At 41.4% G+C, this 19,502-nt stretch overlaps 1 protein-coding gene and 1 long non-coding RNA gene across 3 annotated transcripts in view; both read right to left on the reverse strand.

Annotated features, from left to right (window-relative positions):
- Positions 1-19,502, reverse strand: part of PRKCE (protein kinase C epsilon) — a 532,372-nt gene that overhangs the window by 496,564 nt on the left and 16,306 nt on the right. The window lies entirely within an intron of this gene.
- LOC129057711 (uncharacterized) lies at positions 9,997-11,086 on the reverse strand. Its single transcript, XR_008522434.1, has 2 exons — positions 10,602-11,086; positions 9,997-10,339 (listed from the first exon to the last, which is right to left on the reverse strand). It is a non-coding gene; the product is annotated as an uncharacterized LOC129057711 (long non-coding RNA).

The following is a 19,502-nucleotide window of genomic DNA, read 5'->3' on the forward strand; positions in this document are numbered from 1 at the left end:
TGTGAACGTAATGTTGTCAAATACAAGGGATTCTTATTTGCTGGGCGTCAAGAAAATGGCCCTAGAGAAACTTCTCCCTTGAGACACTGCCAGAGGGCCAGAGCTAGATTCCTAGTGAGGATGAGCACATCTTCTGGGTGCTAACGCTCCAACTCTGAGGACCCCATACCACAAAGGCCACCAGCCACTCCCATCACACTGGTCTCCAACATGCTTCCACACAGAGCACAAAAGCAAGCGAGAACCTAGTACCTGGGCTGTTTCTGCCCTGGCATTACAAAGCACAGTGCAACTACCTTATAATTAGGACTCTCCCTTTTTCTGAAATATCGGAATAATGTTCTAAATTTAGAGAATACCTTTTTTCTTTCTAGCAGCCTAGCTTGTTTCTGAGGTGCTCCTATACCAGCCATTTCAAGTGTCAGGAAGCTAAAATCCCTATTGCCACCTTACAGATGAGCAAAATGAAACATAGAGTAATGAAAGACATTCAGATGTTGCAAGAAATATTCTCAAATATATCTTCACACATAAATATTTCTGTGGGATAACATTTCTGGAAGTGGAATTACTGACTTCATGGGTATGTGCATTTTTGGATAAAGATTATCAAAACACCCACTGTGGAAGTTATTCCAATTTATGTTCCCATTATGCATGGATGTCTGGCTCCCTCCACCTTCAACAATAAATGTTTTTATGTTTATCATTCTAACAGTTAATAAAAATGGTAACCTATTGTAAGTTGGATATCTTTCTGTATATTTAAGAGTCATCTATATTTCTTTTTCTGTCAGTTGTCTGTTTATATCTTTATTCCATTTTTTTATTATGTTATTGATCTTTTCTTACTAATTTATTAGAGCACTTTATAAATTAAAGATATTAGTCCTTTGGTTTTTATGTGTGATTTTCAATTTATTGTTTGTCTTTTGACTTTGTTTATGTTGGTCCATGAAGCTTTCAGGGACTTGGGCTCCATGAAACCTGTTTGTTTTGTTTTGTTTTTGGAAATTTAATATATCAATCTCTCTCTTTTAGATTTCCATGGTTGTGTTATACCTAGGAAGACTGTACCACCACAAGATTTTTTAAATTTCTCCTTTTTCTTCCATTGCTTTTAATATTTAATATTTGATTCATCTGGCATTTATGTTGGCAGAAGAAACTAGGTATAGACCCAATTTTTGTTTTTCCAGAAGGCCAACCAATTGTCCCAAACTATTGAATAATCTACCATTCTTCATTGATATAAAATGCCACCAAAGACAAATTTTCAGTCTATGTTGGTGTCTGGCTCTGGATGCCAATTTTCAATTTCTATTCTGTACTACTGATTTCTCAGTCTATACGGTATCAATTCTACACTACTTAAATATAGTTTAAATATATTAAACTATATTCAGTATATTAATATACTACACATCTACTAATATACTAGTATATTTAAATATATTAAACTATATTTAGTACATTAAATATAGTTTAAACCATAATATGGTTTAAAATATTCAGTATCTGGCAGAGCTAGTTCATCTTTATTATTCTCACTTATCCTGACCATGAATGAAGCATTTGCTTCCATTCTATTTTCTACCTTGTTGTTTTTCTCTAAGGTTATTTTTGTATATTAATTCTATGTCAAGCCACCTCACTGTATTACCTTATTGTTTGTAATAAATAGCATATTGTATAGCATATAAGCATATCATATGCACGATAAGTCAATTTCTCTCTTTCTGCACGTATACCTTTTTCTCTTTTGTCCAAGTGCATCAGCTAGTGCCCACAGAAAAATGGTGAATAAAGGCAGTAGTAGTAGACCTCCTTATCTTGTTGGCAGCATGACCCCCTAAAGCCCCATGTAATCCTGTTGGCTCTGTATTCTGCAAACCCTTACGGAAGAAGAGAAAGGAAGACAATTAAATTGCTGATTTCAGCTCTGGGATTTAGGTGAAACAGAATAGAAGCAGGAAAATTATAAAGAAGGAAAAGTTTTTCTCTAGGCCTCTCCAACTACATTTACCCTGCTAAAGCCCTCTGGGTTTCTGCTTGCATACTCCTTCCCTTTAAAACTTGCCAGGCTTCATAGGATCAGCTGTGTGTTTTATACAGGACACATACAAGATAAGGTACTAAGATCCCATTCTAAGAACTTCCATATGTGATTCTCTATATGATTGATGCAAAATCTCGTATACTTAAATTTTAAAATAGTAATAATAACCAAAACCTGCCAAGCTATCATTTGTCTGTTGTGACTACTGAGTAGTCAGGGTTCTATCCGTGGATAGGCAGTGACTAAATTGCCAGAGCAGGATCTTCGTAAGTTCTATTCAGGCATACCTGTCACAGCAGAGTGCTGTAGTCTATAGTGTGCAGACTGTCACCAGGCTCATCCAAATACTACGCAGTCCACGAAAGCCTGAGTCACATTCTACCCGCTAAAAGCTGTCCTATACCACTGCCCCCCGTACCTGGGGAAAGACTGCTAGTTGCCTGCAGTCAAGAGACTACAGGCACATACCACGATGCCTGGCAAATTTTTGTATTTTTTTGGAGCCGGGGTCTCACCATGTCGCTCAGGCTTATCTCAAACTGCTGACCTCAAGCAATTAGCCCACCTCGGCCTCCCAAAGTGCTGGGATTACAGTTGTGAGCCACCACACCTGGCCTGTTTTGTTAACTTCCCTGACACTCCCTCCTGGCACAATAGTAATTATGTGAATAACAGCAGTTGAATCTCTTCTGCTTTCAGGAAATGTATGTTTAGTGAGTAGCTAGAAGTAAAGACAAATCATAGAATTAAAATATGGGTATTCATGCAGATGGGCAAATCTTATATTTTGTAAAAAGAAATTACTGTAATCCACAGTGACTATAAGAAGCTATTTAAACAACAGAGTATCTTAGTATCAGGTACAGAGAAAGTTTTCAACAAACTATTGATCAACTTAATAATAATATTTCTCATTTTCATCAGAGAACAGATCTTCCTTGACTTTTCCATGAAGATAGAATGTTAGCTCTTCCCTTCAGCCCAATCTTGGTTATCCAGGAGTCATTGGCCAGTGTTTAGGTTTCAAGTGCCCTTTTCTTCTTGTCTTGGTTCAGCACCTTCCTGATCTTTTGGCCAATTTTCAGACCACAAAGTGAAAGAAGGGCCATGAGGAAAAAGCCAGGAACAGACTCTCTAACCAGTGCCAAAACCGGGGCGGGTGTCGTTTCTCCCTCTGAATCTAGCTCTTCCTCACCTGGGAGTCCACCTTCTGTTTCCTCTGTCTGGTGCACACTGCCAGCCCCCTGCCAGCCACACAGATCCTATTTGCAAATTACAAATGGGGTTGACTGGGGACACACACGTCCCATGCATTCCCTCCTTGGATGCACACACTGCCCCTTACACACATCATAAAAAGCACTGCCACCTCTGGCAGACCCAGCCCCAAGTCTGGGTGCCCATTTGGCAAAAGAAATGAAAATCGAGGTGCAGTCCCAACTTGCCCCCTGACTAGGCGCCCAGATGCAGGAAACCAGAAAGAGCAATTCAGCTTAGCCCTGTGGGTCACATGCCACTAGGGGGTTGTAAAATCGATGTTGTAGGTTCAACCAACATTTTTTTTAAGTAAAATAATAGGTTATTAACATAGATCAAATGCCTCTCAATGTAGTGAGGGTAAGTGCTGTTCCACTGCTCCTTATGGTGCATGCTATGCCACAAGGCAGAATATATTTCCTATAGCGAGTCTAGGTCAGATATCTGAAAACCCAGCCTTAGGCTTGACTGTGGTGTTCATGTGAGCACAGATGAAATAGGCCTGATCCTCCCCAGCATCATTTCAGAATCATGCTTGCCTATCCCCCCATCTCCTCATGGTTTCTTCACCAGGATCCAAGGCCTTCTGGTTAATCAAAGAGGTCTAGATTCAAAATACAAATTTCCTGAAAAAGGGAACCCACTGCCTTATATTCACACTGGGCTCTAAATGGCCAACTTCAGAAGCTCCTGGGAGCAGGTTTCAATGAGGTAGACAGACACCATCACCTCTCTGAATGGAGAGGGGAAGAATAAAGAGACCCCCTTGACAAGTTTTCCCACCTCTGGCATAATTTCTCACTCCCTCCTACCTGCAAACACCAAGCCAGCTGTGGTCTGAAGTTGTTTATGGTGTTCAGTGGCAAGGAAGATTGAAACTTCTAGCTAATAAGTTCCTGGGTTGATGGTGAATTTAGCTTCCCACATTATTTCTGTCCCCCACCACAAGAAATGATTGAGAATTGGCTGCAAACTCCGCTGCCTATCAATGGAAAATATATATCTAGCCAAGGGATGGAGAAACAGGAACATCTACCACCAAAGGCAGACACTGGACTCCAGTGGAGAATAGCTGGGAGGATGGAGCACACAAGACTGTCTGGGACCATTTATCTTGTTATATTTTATTCTTTTGGCATCAATATACAGTTCCAGCTCTAATGACTTGTTCAAGGTAAGAAGAAGTCTTCTGAACTTGCCATAAATACTGCTCCCGCAAAGCATTTCCCCAGCTCCCATGCAGCAGTCAGACTTCATTCCATCCCATCTCTCATTCTTTCCAACTAGAAGCAAAGGCACTTGAGAGCAAAAATCCTTCAGCATCCTCTCCCTGCTGTCCTAAGCCCACAGTTGGGTCTAGAACTACCTGGCACCTTACTCCTTGGGGTATTACTTTTCTTATCTCATTTCCTCACTATTTCTGAGAAGGGCAAGACCTGCCAAGGAGACTGGGCCTGAAAATAGTTCTGCTCCTATGACGATTCCAAAGAAAGATGTCTCACATTTCCTAATGCCACTTGGCTGACTGCTTGAGGGGAAAAAATTGTCACAGTCTATGGGGGTGCTAATTAGCATCAATTAAAACTCAGCTAGCCTGCCCTGGCACTGAATTACCTGCAGGACTTGCTCAGTCCTCGTGAAAATCAAAGGGAAATCCAGAGACAAAGAGATTCTGCAGCGATAGGAATATCAACTTACTTTCCCCACTGAACCTTTCAACCAACCCTTGGCTAGCCAGTATCCTTTCATTCAGGAAGTAAAATCTCTGCTGGATTTGTCAAGAGGATAAAATGCTCAAAGTTACTAAGGCCATCACAAACTATTCCCCCACTAAAAATAAATAAAAGATGTACAATATTCTTTTTTTGTAAAGAGCACTGAGGTGACTTTACAACTACGTACACATAGCCTTCAATAAACGGGCTTTATTTCATGCCTACTATATGTCAGAAAGACCTCAATTTACCGTAGCAGAAAACTAGAATCTTGGCTGGGCGCGGCGGCTCACACCTGTAATCTCAACACTATGGGAGGCCGAGGTGAGTGAATCACCTAAGGTCAGGAGTTGAAACATGATGAAACCCCGTTTCTACTAAAAATACCAAAAATAGCCAGGCATGGTGGCACATGCCTGTAATCCCAGCTACTTGTGAGGCTAAGGCAGAAGAAATTCTTGAATCCAGGAGGTGGAGGTTGCAGTGAATGGAGATCGCGCCATTGCACTCCACCCTGGGCAACAAGAGTGAAACTCCATCTCAAAAAGAAAATTAGCCAGGCAAGGTGATGTGTGACTGTAATCCCAGTTACTTGGGAGGCTGAGGCACAAGAGTCACTTGAACCCAGGAGGCGGAGGTTGGAGTGAGCCAAGATCGTGCCACTGCACTCCAGCCTGGTCAACAGAGCAAGACTCTGTCTCAAAAAAACAAAACAAAACAAAACAAAATACTAGAATCTCAAAGTTATCTGGGAACCAAATTACCCCCTTACCACCAGTGTGTTATTTCAAAAGTTCCTACCTCGTACTCTCAGATAGGCACCCTCTATAAAATCAGTGCTCATCAAACATCATTTTGAAAAAGAAAATGAGTAAGAAATCATGTTATCTGTAAAAAATGAGTTAGAAATCATGTTATCTGAAAAAAAGAATAAGAAATCATGTTATGAAGTTCAAACTTATCAAATTCTACACTTTAAATATGGGCAGTTTGTATGTCAGAGATGTCTCAGTAAAGCTGTTTGTAAAAAATTTAATAAGTCCATTTATGATTGTTTGGATAAACAATACTTATATTTTAATAAGCTTAAACACTACCATTTCATAATTAAAATAAAAATCAAGTTTACTGCCCATAAAGAGCACCGGTGAAGAATTTGAATGACGAGGAGAACACTGAGTCTGCACCACTGGGGCGGTGCACCTGGGGAGGAGAAACAAATGCATGCAAAGGTTACTAATAACCCAAGACAGGATGTAATAAGTGCCAAATGAGTGACTCAGACAATACATGTCACAGGAGTAGTGACTGCTGACCATGCACTTAGCGAGCAGCAAGCCAGGCTGCTGCTTTAATACAGGGCATGCGTGCCTCTCACAGTCCTTAGGGTTTGGATTCCCACAGGCATTGTCTATTTGTGTCCATGCATGGGGAATGGCAGTTGCATTACCAAGAAATAGCCCCAGCTCTGGTCTCTCTGATCTCATCCACAGGCCCAGGTAGGGATAATCAGCAGAGCCAGATGAATTTCAGGAATATAATTTCAGATGAAATGGCTCAAGGAGTCAAGTGAGACATTAATCACAGGTGGAAGCACCAAAACCAAAACAGTTCTGGCTGGCTTCTACTTAGGTATGTCATAAACGCCTACCTGGGTACTCTGAAAACTTCTTTCATGACTCAGTTTACAAATAGATATAATGGGATCATTTTCCAAATGGCGATTTTAAAATCACCTGGTTAAAGTTTAGGATAACTACGTTGCCGTAGACACTCAATCACAATTACTTCCAATCAGGAGGCTAAATATATTAAGAAAATGCTATGTTTTTTTGGTTTTTTTTTTTTTGAGATGCAGTCTTGTTCTGTTGCCCAGGCTGGAGTGCAGTGGGGTGATCTCGGCTCACTGCAACCTCTGCCTCCTGGGTTCAAGCGATTCTCCTGCCTCAGCTTCCCGAGTAACTGGGATTACAGGCGCATGCCACCACATCCAGCTAATTTTTGTATTTTTAGTAGAGACGGGGTTTCAGCATCTTGGCCAGGCTGGTCTTAAACTCCTTATCTCATGTTCCACCCACCTCGGCCTCCCAAAGTGCTGGGATTACAGGCGTGAGCCACTGCACTTGGCCTGAAAATGCTGTCTTTAAATGACATGTGTAGATTATAATACATAAGTTAGTAGAGTTTTAAATCTCTAACCTCTAACACAGGGCCTAGTGGCCTAGAACACAGCAGGTAGTCAATAAATGTTGAATGAAGAACAAACATCCTGTATAAGAACTTCAGGGTACCTAAGACAACTCTCTAATTGTTTTATATGTGTTCATCTGGTTTTTGTTAAAAGCATGTTGAGACAAACCATATGTTCTTATTTATCTTCACAAGTTGAAAGGTATAGGCTATTGGAAAGACTCTATAATATGTGCATTTGTTAAAAAGGCTTTTCTGCTCTCTTAAAGACCATTTAACAGCAAGACATCTTGGCCATATATGTATGTATATATCTGAGAGTGTGTGAGTTTTAGCCTACTGGCAGAAGTCGGCTGGGCTTTATCAAGCTTGTTGTTATCTTACTTTCCCCGTTTGGTTCACCATGTCCCAAGCATGTAAACAACCCAACTTTAAAGTTTAACCCTGGGCACCATAAAACTAACAGTTAAAGAAACAACTTTGTGCCTAAAAGGCCAGAATAAGCATCCCCACCACAGGTTAGCGAATATTTGGGTTATCAGGAGTGTAATTCTCTTTTTCCATTCTCACACCCTGCAAAGGGGAAAGAAGGGGGCACACAGAGCAGTAGTATGCTTATTCCATCCAATCAGCACTAACAAACTAACATCTCCTAACTTGGCAAGAACCAGTCTTGCTGCTAGTCCTCCTAAGATTGCTGGTGTCCACCACTGAAATCCAACAAAGTTATTAACCTCTGGAGGTTTATAACACCAATACCAAACCATCATTTCATTATTTGTCTAATGACATCTATTGTTTCTAGAATAGCCAGCCCTGGTCTGTGAATGGTAGCCTCGAATCTGTACCCTCACCCTTTATCCCAATAAACCTGTTCATCTCTGAATGTTTCTCTTTACCTCTCTTGTTTAATAGTTATCACCTCCCTCAAATGCTCTACTAATACAGAAACATGCTAAATCTCTTCCCAGATCTAACAGCATGAAATAAAAGTATGGAGACAGGGCAGAGCCTAGGTTTAGAAGAGAGACTTCTCATGCCCTTTGCTCTACAAGGACTTCACCTTCATGTTGCATGGTCCTTTGGACAGGCCCGGAAGAGCCAAGCTGAACCAGTCCTCTCCACCCTAGCTGGAGGGAACACAGAAGAAGGAAGGCAAAGTGCCTACAGAGGTCAATCAATACCCACACAGCAGGGCCCCACATACACCCGCAGACTACAGGCTCCCTGTTCTTGGTGGTCATCAGCTCCCCATATCCCCTCTTCTTGTAAGTGTTCCACATGCAACCACTCTGTGCATTATCCCGATCCACCCCATCATTCAAGTTCTACTGCTACTGAAAAGGCTTCATGACTATTACAACCTGTACACCCATGAGCTTGACCTCCTTAGATCCACAGTACTTCCTGTCCATATTGTCTACTTGGCACTTATTACAAACAGACTTAGATTTTAATATATGTGGACTTTATTTTCCCTGTTAGATTGCAAAGTGAGGGCAGAATTATTTTCCTTAGCCAAGTACCACCTTTCACAGAGTGTATATGCTATAAAAATTTGTGAATTGATGTGGAATAAAGTGAAGTAAGACACATTGCTTTCTCCAGTATAGCTCTTAGAGGGAAAAATCTCAATCTTAGTGGAAATAATTAGGCTTCCAATACTGTGTATTCTTTTGAGTATATGTGTGCCTGTAGTTTCGTGTTTACAGCAAAGTACTATGCGTGGAAGTCCTGGGGCAGATTCTATTGCAGCCACACTGCCATTCTGCTGCTTGCATATTTATGAAAAATTATCCTTTCAGGATGAAATTTTCCATGACTGGCTTCAGATCCAAAAGAAGCGTGTTTCTCTCTCTTTTTTATTCTTTTGGAAAATTTGAACAATATCCAGTCAGCCATGTAGAAGTTGGGCATTAGTGAAAAAAACAATGACATGTTTTGTCTTTCAAAATCAATGTAAGCCTTTCTTTTGCGTGACCAATTAAAAAACAACTAACTTCAAAATGAGAAACTTTCCACTCATCTAGGCCTCGCCAAGGATGAACCTGGGTGATAGTAGAAGATAATGGAATGGAAACAGAACACAAACAAAATGAATATGTATCTCTTGCTTTAAGTACTTGCTTTAAGTTTCACAAATTCCCAAAGTTGTGTGCCTCTTCCCATGACTTCTAAAATTGAAAAATGTAATGTATTTATGAAGTCAGAGTCCATTGAGGCTGAGCTAAAGCTCGGAGAAATGAAAAAAAAAAATCCAGATAATTACATGATAAACTTCTGGACAGTAAATAATTTATTTATCTTGAAATAAAGGTTCTCTCCAAATTTTTCTCAAAATAGAGTCGTTTGCCTTCTAACCTCTTATCTATAAAATGTCCTTATATTATATTAGTTTTAATACACTGAATCATGCGTGCATGTTCATTCTATGCCTTTACAACTGAAAAAAAGTTCGGAAATGACTGGTTACCTTAACTAGCAAAAGCATTTTTAGTTGCCAATAGCAGTTGCAAGACAATTGCAATCTGCAGAAGACAACAACATTGGAGAAATTTTTTAAACCTGATCCCTCACTAATGTTACCAAAATTATATATCACAACCAGTAACAAATGTCAAAATAAAATTTAAAATCTTAACTTTGGTTTCTTTTATTATTTTAATTAAATAAGACATTTTAAGAATAGTTTACATTACATAAAAACAGCATCATACATCCCGAATGCATTTGAAATGGGCAGAACATTAAAGGTTTAAAAAAGAAAACCCAAAATTTCAATATGCAATATGTATTCACATATGCACACAACCAGCTCTCAAGAAAACCAAAAAGAAATTGGTGAGAAAGGCAGAGAAGCCAAGTGAGTATAAATTCTCTTGTGACTGCAAAGTTTTCCCCCTGGCTCAGTGTAGAACCACCAACTTCTTCGATTGGGTTCTAAAATGTTCCTCAGCTCCATGTAAAATCAAGTTGATATTTACATCACAGTGGCAGAGAAAAGGGCAGGGAAAGCTACTGATGTGCTCCTTCCAGTTCCCACTACCTCTTCAGAACTTCCGTGGTGTCCTGGCCTTTCTATTGTCCTTGTCACTGTGCATCTGAAACGGTTGTGTCTCTGAAACAGAATTTTCCACAGCGATCTAAAGCAATTGCCTTTTAAGCCAGAGCCCACCCAGCAAATAACACCTGACCACAAGCCAGAGTATCTTTACCGGGCTAAATACCTAAAGCAGTTTCCTAATGTTCTAATCCATGTCTACTCCATCCCACAGGTGATACAATTTGAATCTGATCAGGTTATTTCTCTGCTTAAAAAACCTTCACTGGCTCCTCCATCTCCCTCAAAATAAAGCCCAAATTCAAGAGTTGCTGTTCACCTAAAGTGGCCTCTCGTGATTCCAGGGTTAAATCGGAAAGAAGGAAGGAAGCAGGGAGGGAGGAGGAGAGGGAGGAAGATAGATGGCAGCCGACAAAAAACAGCTTACTTTTCCCCATGCCCCCAACCTACTCCCACCCCCTACAGCACTTCGCAGCAGTCACATTAAATTGTTTCCAGTTTCTCCTTTCAGGTCTCTGCTGAAATGTCGCCTTCTCCCAAAAGCCTTCCCCAACTCCCCATGTCTACTTTGGGGCCCTTTTGGGTACTCTGGTGGCATATATCACAGGGCTTTATGAACTATGTCATAATTGCCTGTTTGAGTATCTGTCCCCCAAATGGAGCATAAGCCCTCTGAGATTAGGGTCCCTGTCTAGGCATGTTCCTGGCTATATCCCAAGACCTAGCTTGATGGCAGGGGCTCCCTAATGATTTATTGAATGAATGATCTAGAAACTATGAAGAAAAGAGGAAAGGATGGAGACACTTGATACCTCCTTCCTTCCCCAACCAGCAGTGACTGACCACAGAAGGATGGGCCTACAGGGCCTTTACTTGCTCCCTCCTTAGAACCTGAGCTGAACCTTCTATTACTCTCTTTGTTATCACAACCTTTCATCACAATGGGGCAATATGTGTGTCCAGTCAAGAATGAAACAGGCAATGGTGTTTGTACAGACTGGGCCACTTCCGTGTATGGACCAGAGTTTATATCGCAATAGAACCATCTTCCTCTCTATCCATACTCTAGTCTTATAAACTTAGTTTTCCTGTTAATGCAAAAATATAATCCTTATTGACGTCATTCTGACCTGCATGTATTAAGAAAGGAAAAGGCTCTGTATCCTTTAAGAAATTATTAAAATGTTTTAAATTGTTTTGCTGCACCGGTTTCAGTTTAAAAGATCTCTTTTGTACAGCAACACTTCAATCACTAGAATACTTGCATTATGAGGCAAATAGTTACAAGAAACAGGCTGCTGGGGGAACAAGCACAGGTGAGCAATGGAAGGTCAACAGAGCCAAACATGTGGCAGAGAAGCAACAGAGGGTTCCATCTTGAGACTGGGAAACCTACCACTGATAATGACCATGTAATGACACCCCCAGTGAAGCTATCCTGAGGCTCCCTGTACTTCACAAGGCCAAGAAAATCCCATCACTCCAATGGTAAACAACTTCTCAAAACAAACAAACAAAAAAACAAGTCAAGCATTGGTGTCTACTGGGCCATGATTTTAGAGCCAATGTAGAAAACATTATAGGAGCTACTGCCAGGTACCGGTGCTGCTTGAATAAAAGCCTGGAGTGGAGGCAGCAACTGTTGAGAAAGGGGAGTAAAATGCTGAGACGCTTCCACAGCCAAAGTTCACCCCTCCCCACCCACCCATCCTGCCAGCTGGAGGCTTCCTGGTGGAAGGCCACCTCTCACCAAGGTCAGGCCCATCTGTGAGCTGAGGGCTGGCTCCCCAGAGACCCCTGGGAATTTCGAGCAGTGCCAGATGACAAGCAGAGGCCTGAACTCTTCTGGCATGACCTTGGGCCCAGTACCTCCCCGCCTCCCCTCCTCCCACCTACAGTGATTAAAGATAACCCAGCCAAGCAGCCTGGCATGTTGAAAAGGAGCAGGGCTGGAGGGAAATGAGGAGGACCAAACCGGGAAATGCACCACTGAATTTCCTCAAACCATATGGACCTTAAAACTCGTCAGACCGGTTTAAAATTAGCCAATACCCAGGAGAATAATTCATTAAATGCAACTGTTATGATTCATTTAGAATTCACTCCAATTCTGAAATGATAAATGACAGTGCATTTATGTATAAATGACAGTGTATTCGTCTCCCCAAAGCTGGTCACAAGTGCCCTCACTGCTCTGGAGTAAAACATGGGCTAGAAACAAGGAAGCAAAGATTTAAAAACAGCATCGTGTTTATTCACTGTAGGAAAAGGTGAGCTGAGAAGAGCTGAAGGCCTGGGTTAAGGTACTAAGGGGCACGCTGGGTCTTCCTGGTCTGGGGAAACATTTTCTGGAAAGGAGACTGCTTAATGTACATCTACAAAGTGTTTTCTTGTGCTATGTTGTTTTGTAACTTACAGGGGATTTTTCTCTTTATAATTGATGAGGTCCAGTCTCCAGAATCCGCCTGCTTTCTTCCTGGTCAGCCAGGCTTGGAAACTCTCACCTCATCCCTTCCTTTCCTTCTCTGACATTTAATCAGCATTGAATTGAAATCAGGCATATGGATCACCTAAGACAAATGGAAATTAAGATACTGGATTTATAACATGCAGAATCCAAACACAGAAAATCTTGCTACCAAAAATAATCATGTCTCTCATCCATTTCCCAGACAAACAGTTCAACTGCCTGCTTCACTTTGCCTTCAAGTTTATCAAGATGAGGCTGAGAATTCTCATAAACTCCTCAAGGACACCAAAAGGAGTTCCTGTAGGCTCACTCAGAGTCCTTTCCCTCCTCTCCCTCAAGCAGCGCCCACCTCTTTTCAGGAAGCAACTTCTCTTTTCCATTCAACTTTCATAAAGAAGCTGGAGTTTTATTTTTCCTTGGCCTCCAATCTGTGCTTTGGACTGTGCCATAAAATTCCTCAGTAATTTATGACCTGTTTTTCCTTTAAAGTGGAAAAGCACTAATCCCTCAGAGAGTGGGGAGACAAGCATTTCCAATGTGAGGTAATCTAGAAATATACACACTGACCACAGTGAGTCAGGCCCTGACTTACAGTTGAAGGCTCATGTAAAGATCCCTAGACCTTGACACAGAGTATGATCTCAGAAACAGCCTCGTCTCCAGTGAGTACCTGGTTTGAAAGAGTTCTCTTGACCCAAAAGTCCATCTTTTCCTGTCACTGGTATCTGAAAATTCCAGATGTTGCCATGTCACCCTCCAGATAAAGGAAGGCCTCCTCCACAGCACTCTTCTAAAGCACCAGTCTTATATATCTCATTATGGCCATCTACCTCAGTGTAAATGAGTTTATACTCAGCCAAGAGGAACTGAGGAATCCTGGCTGGGCCCCAGGCTTGGAGGGGCTCAGAAGTGGAAGGAGCATGCACAAAACCTGAAATCAGTCTTTGACTCCTTCACATTTTTGCCGCAAGTCAACCCCAATGATCACGCTTACATCTTTGGAAGTAGCTTTTAAAAAATATTTTCCAATAAACACAAGGAAATGAAATATTGAGATACACCTTCAAAACAGAGTTGATGACCAGCAAACATTCTGGGTCCAATCAAGCAACAATTGATTTGTGAACAGAAGGAGCAAGAGTTCAATTGCACTTGGATAATATTTACCCTGACCTGATTCAGGAAAGAGGAGGAAGAGTGGGTCTCTGTCCTCGGCCAATGTAATTCCATAGGAACGATCCCTAGAACCATAACATTGGCTTTGCTACTGCTTTATAAATGTCACTCACTAAAGACAGAACAAGGATGAACTCCTAGAATATCATTCAGAAAATCTGCCTAATAGGGGCCTTGTTTGCGCTTCTATTTTCATATACTCTACAAACATTTGTTCAACCTAAGCTTTTCTCTCTTCTTTAGTCAAGTGTCTATAAACAACACTTCGGATCCTAGTTTAAAAAACAAAGTTTTAGTCTTTATGATAAAAATATTAACATAAAGGGATAATGATTATTTCCTCCTCACCATGTTAGTTTCTCTTGGCCAGCAGCCCTAAATATGTAGTATTAACTTTAAATAGTAGGGGCCAGATTCTAAGACGGTGTTTCCCAAATGACATCAAGAGATGTAAGTACTGTCCTTAAATGTGTGTTGAACAATCAAATCAAGTTGGAAACACTGCTCGCTCAATTGCCATCCAGAAAACTGATGGAAAATAGCCTATTGAAGGCTGTAAAAAAAGTCCTGCAATAAATGTTTAGCTTCATTTACTCTATGGTTTTCCAAATTCACTTGATTATGGCATTCGTTTTTGAGCGTGAATGACCTATTCACTTCTTATATTGTTTGGAACACATTTTGGGAAACCCTGCTCCACGGAAAGAGTTACAACTCAAAAGGAAGAATCTACCATTGCAGTAGGCTGATTGAATCACAAAAGTCAAAGTATCCTGACACTCCAGAGAGTTCAGAAAGTAGGGGGAACAAAAACAATGTAACCCAAAAAAAGGAGCGGAGGAGTCTTTAAAAAAAAATCTCTCACTGTGGTTTTTGGTTTGTTTGTTTGTTTTTATTAGAGACAGGGACTTGCTCTGTTGCTCTGCTGCCCAGGCTGGAGTAGAGTGGTGCCATCATAGCTCACCACAGCCTCAAACTCCTGGGCTCATGCAGTCCTCCTGCCTCAGCCTCCTGGAGCAGCTGAGACTACAAATGCATGCCACCATACCCAGCTAATTTAAAAAATTTTTTTTAGAGACTGGGTCTTACTACGTTGCCCAGGCTGGTCTCAAATTCCTGGCTCAAGCTATCCTCCCACCTCAGCCTCTCACAGTGCTGGGATTGCAGGCGTGAGCCACTGTGTTCAGTCCCTTATGGCAGTTTTTACCATCTTCTTGACATGGAAAGACCAACCACCGAGGGACAGACAAATGATAATCTCAACCAAATAGACAAGTTTCAGGTTTTATCAGCCCAGAGGGTAGTCTGGTCAATTGCCGCAACCTCAGTCAATAGCTGAAAAGCAAATTGAAAATAATAATGATAATAATAAATCAGACTCCCTTACTAAAAATTTTAGACACATGGCATTAGCATTAACTATATGACCAATAAACTGACAGGCTGTCTGGCTGCCTGGCTGTCCAGCTGGCTGGCTGGACGGATGGATGGATGGATGGATTCAGGGATGGGTGGATTCAGGCATGGATGGATGGATGGATGGATGGATTCAGGGATGGATGGATGGATGGATGGAGAGATAGATGAATGGATGGATGGATGGATGGAGAGGTGGATGGGTGAATGGACGGATGGATGGATGGAGAGATGGATGAATAAATGGATGAATGGAGAGATGGATGAATGGATGGGTGGGTGGATGGATGGATGGATGGATGGATGGATGCATAGACAGATGGGTGGATGTGGAGATGGATGAATGATGGATGCATGATGGATGAATGGTGACTGAATGCAGCATGATATAGCAATGTAAGTACCTTACTAGGAATCAGGAAACCTGTTCACACATACTTTTTCTATCTCTATTGGACTTTTTCTTTTTCTCTTTTTTTTTTTTTTTTTTTGAGACGGGGGTCTCACTCTGCCACCCAAGCTAGAGTACAGTGGCATAATCATGGCTCATTGTACCTTGACCTTTTAGGCTCAAGTGATCCTCCTGCCTCAGCCTCCCAAGCAGCTGGGGCCACAGGTGCATGCCATCATGCCTAGACAATTTTTAAAATGTTTTTGTAGAGACAGTGTCTTGCCATGTTGGCCAGGCTGGTCTTGACCTCAAGCAATCCCCCTGCCTCGGCCTCCCAAAGTGCTTGGATTACAGGTGTGAACCACCATACCTGTCCTCTACTGGATTTTTTTTTTTACTTTGATCAAATCACTAAACTTCTGAACTCTTATATTTTTATGTAGAAATGAAGATTTAATGAATATCTGTTATTAGATAGCAGATTTACATTTTTTCAATTGGAGGTAAAATGGTCTACGAACCTTTCCCCTACCTAATCTTCTCTAAGAGAAAGAAAGTGAGAGAAAGCTGGTGAGGGGAGGCAGAGGGGAATGGAAGGGAAAGAAGAAGGTAGGAAGGAAAGAACAAAAGAAGAAAGTTTGATTCATTTGATTGCCTTTTTAAATAGAGCTTAAATGTATAAATGGATAACGGTATTAAATGTGTAATGGTACTGATATCAATACCTTCTAGGCCAGGCCCTAGGCCTCCTGCACCTAGTGTGTTTGGGAGACTATATACCTGTGCATGTGCAGTAAAAAAACCTCTGTCCTAAAAAGCAAGATACCCAGGCGCTCATTCATCTGCCTTGGCCACCAATTCATCATTTAACTTCCTTGGGTCTTGTCCTGAAATGTCAAATTAAGAGGAATATCTTAATTCCCGCTTTGAATATATTCACTACCGTACAAGTTTCATGGGAGAATCAAAAAAAAAACAGTAAAAATTGTTGAATAAATGTATCCCCATTGTGCAGTCTCCTGAGGGGTAAGGCCGCAAACACCTTATCTTCCAAAGATGCTGCATTCCTGATCAGAAGGTACAAAACTCTCCAGTGCCAGTTGAAGTATGGCTACAGCTGAGAAAACCAGCCTTGTATTATAGGGCATGAACTAAGCTCTCTGACCTTGAATTTCCAACAATTCAACCCAGGAACCCTGAAGCACCACTATCTGATGTTGAATGCCACTTGCAGGGGTTTCAAGAGATGGGGGCTTTCAGGCCACAGAAGGTATTTCCGTTCATCAGGGCACTGCAGCATTATTTGTCGTCAGAGACTTGTTTACTAAGGAGTAGTCAGGCAGGTTTCTCAGAACCAGTCTATCCGATCCATCCTTCAAGGCCTAGGTCAAAAGCCACCTCCTCTACAAATCCCTCATCAGTCTTTCCCTGGGGAATGATAACGTATTTGCTTTTATGGAATTGTTTGGGTCAGTAAAATGTAAGTTTATTGCATGCAGGGAACCCTATCCTCTTTACTTTCTTTTCTCCATGTTACTGGTACTCATTAAAATTAGATTGAATGAGAAACTGTGTTCTGGGGCAATATTTCTCAATGTTTTTTTAAACTGGGACTCACAGTAAGCATTAAGATCATACGTACTCACATAAATAAAACTGAAATAGGAGTTTTATAAGGCAATATTTATTCATATTGCATGCAAAGCATTCTGATAATGTGTATATTGTTCAATTTTCGTATTTAAAATTGTTGTAGAGATCCACACAATTGATTTCACCATCTTTATTGAGGGGTCCTGACCCAGAGTTTGAAAACCAATAGCCTAGACAGGATATGCCTTTATTCTCTTTTTCTCACATCTTTCTCCTTCAAAAAGAAAAATGGAGCCTGTACAAAAAGCATATTAAACCCTAAAGGTTCTTAACAGATTTAAATTTGGAAAGAGTCAGATGATGCCTCACTTTCCTAAAATTCAAATCCCATTAGAGAAGGCACATGGCTGACTTACTGGGTGAGGGTGTCCATAGAGCCACCTCTTCAGCTAGCAGAGACAAGCTACTTAAATAATATTAGTGTGTCACACATCTATATATGACTGATAACTAATAACAGACTTGATCGTCTTGATTATATAAATTGTATTTTATTTTATTTTATTTTGAGACTGAGTCTCACTCTGTCGCCCAGGCTGGAGTGCAGTGGTGCAATCTCGGCTCACTGCAACCTCTGCCTCCCGGGTTCAAGTGATTCTCGTGCCTCAGCTCCCCAAATAGCTGGGATTACTGGCACCTGCCTCCATGCCTGGCTAATTTTTGTACTTTTAGTAGAGACGGGGTTTCACCATGTTGGCCAGGCTGGTCTCGAACTCCTGACATCAAGTGATACGCCCACCTAGGCCTCCCCAAGTTCTGGAATTACAGGCATAAGCCACCATGCCCAGCCGATATACATTTTAATTTTCACAGATAGTACCTTTTTGCTTTCCAAAAAAGGTGCCGCTAACTTATATTTCTACCAACAGAGTAGGACAAGGCCTAGTTTCTTCCTGCTCTCCCTGAAACTGATGTGATCAGATCAGTCTTTCAAGTGGCCATTTCTCCCTTTTTTATACCTTGGGGACAAGCACCAGGACCTCTCTATTGGAGCCCCCACTGTATCAAGCTCAGTCCAGTCCCAGGCACAGAGCAGAGGCTTCAGCCACGCTGCGCGGCAGGAGAACGCAGCCCAGCACTGAGGCTGGCCACATGAGCGACTTGTGAAGGAGTGCTCCCTCCGGGTTCTAAAACACATTCCTGATGGGCCTAATTTATTCTCCAGGCGAAAAGGAGGCTTTCTCAATCTAAAACACTGCTGTAAATCCCACCCACAAGGGGACAACCACATGACTCCATTTTCCTGCTTGTTTCTGAATCACTGTCTTATCTGTCTTCCTCCCCTTTTCCCCTTAAAATAGTTGGCTTTACGGTTGTCTGTGCACAGTCATATGATAAGCAGTGATAAAGAAAAATTTTTAAAGAGCCAAGTAGGGATAAGGAAGCAACGAGAAAGAGACACGTTCCCTTGTGTGAGGGGGTGGGCTTCTAAGACACAAGTTTCCTAGAAACAAAACCCACAGATTAATTTTAAATCTTCAGCCCCAACAATGTGAAAGAGTGAAGCAAACTATTTGGCTAAGAAACCCAAATGTTGCTTAGTGTGATCAGGGACTTGGGGAAATAAGGTCTGAGTCCCATTCTAGTCCCTACCAAGAGGCACCCTTTATCCTCAGTTTCTCCATTTGTAAACTATATACGAAAGGGCCGTCCCCCTCCCTGAATCCCAAAGTGGTTCATCACTATTACTTACATGTGTGTGACATGTTTTTCTTTTCAGATGCATATTAAATGAGTCTCACAACCCAGTGAGATAAGCAGGGCCAATGTGACTATTCCCATTTTACAGCTGAGGCAGCTGAAGCTCAGAGAGGTTTCAGCTTCATCAAGGTCACACAGCTCATTAGTACCGAGATGGTGAAAAGTGAACTGGCAAACTGTGAATGTAGTACTTTATGAATATATGCTAGCCAATAAATGCTTGACAGTGGGCAGCAAATACACATTTGGCAAACCACAGCCATTTCCTATGTAACTCATTATAAGGAGAAAGACCATCTGTCTAGGACACACCCCTGCCATGAAAAGCAACCCCTGGCCCCAAGTGACTCTCAGATATAAAGAATTATAAACCAAATGGATTCTTCGACAATATCATCAGTCCCAAACCACGA

The sequence above is a fragment of the Pongo abelii genome, chromosome 12, assembly GCF_028885655.2.
Source record: "Pongo abelii isolate AG06213 chromosome 12, NHGRI_mPonAbe1-v2.0_pri, whole genome shotgun sequence".
NCBI classification, from domain to species: domain Eukaryota; kingdom Metazoa; phylum Chordata; class Mammalia; order Primates; family Hominidae; genus Pongo; species Pongo abelii.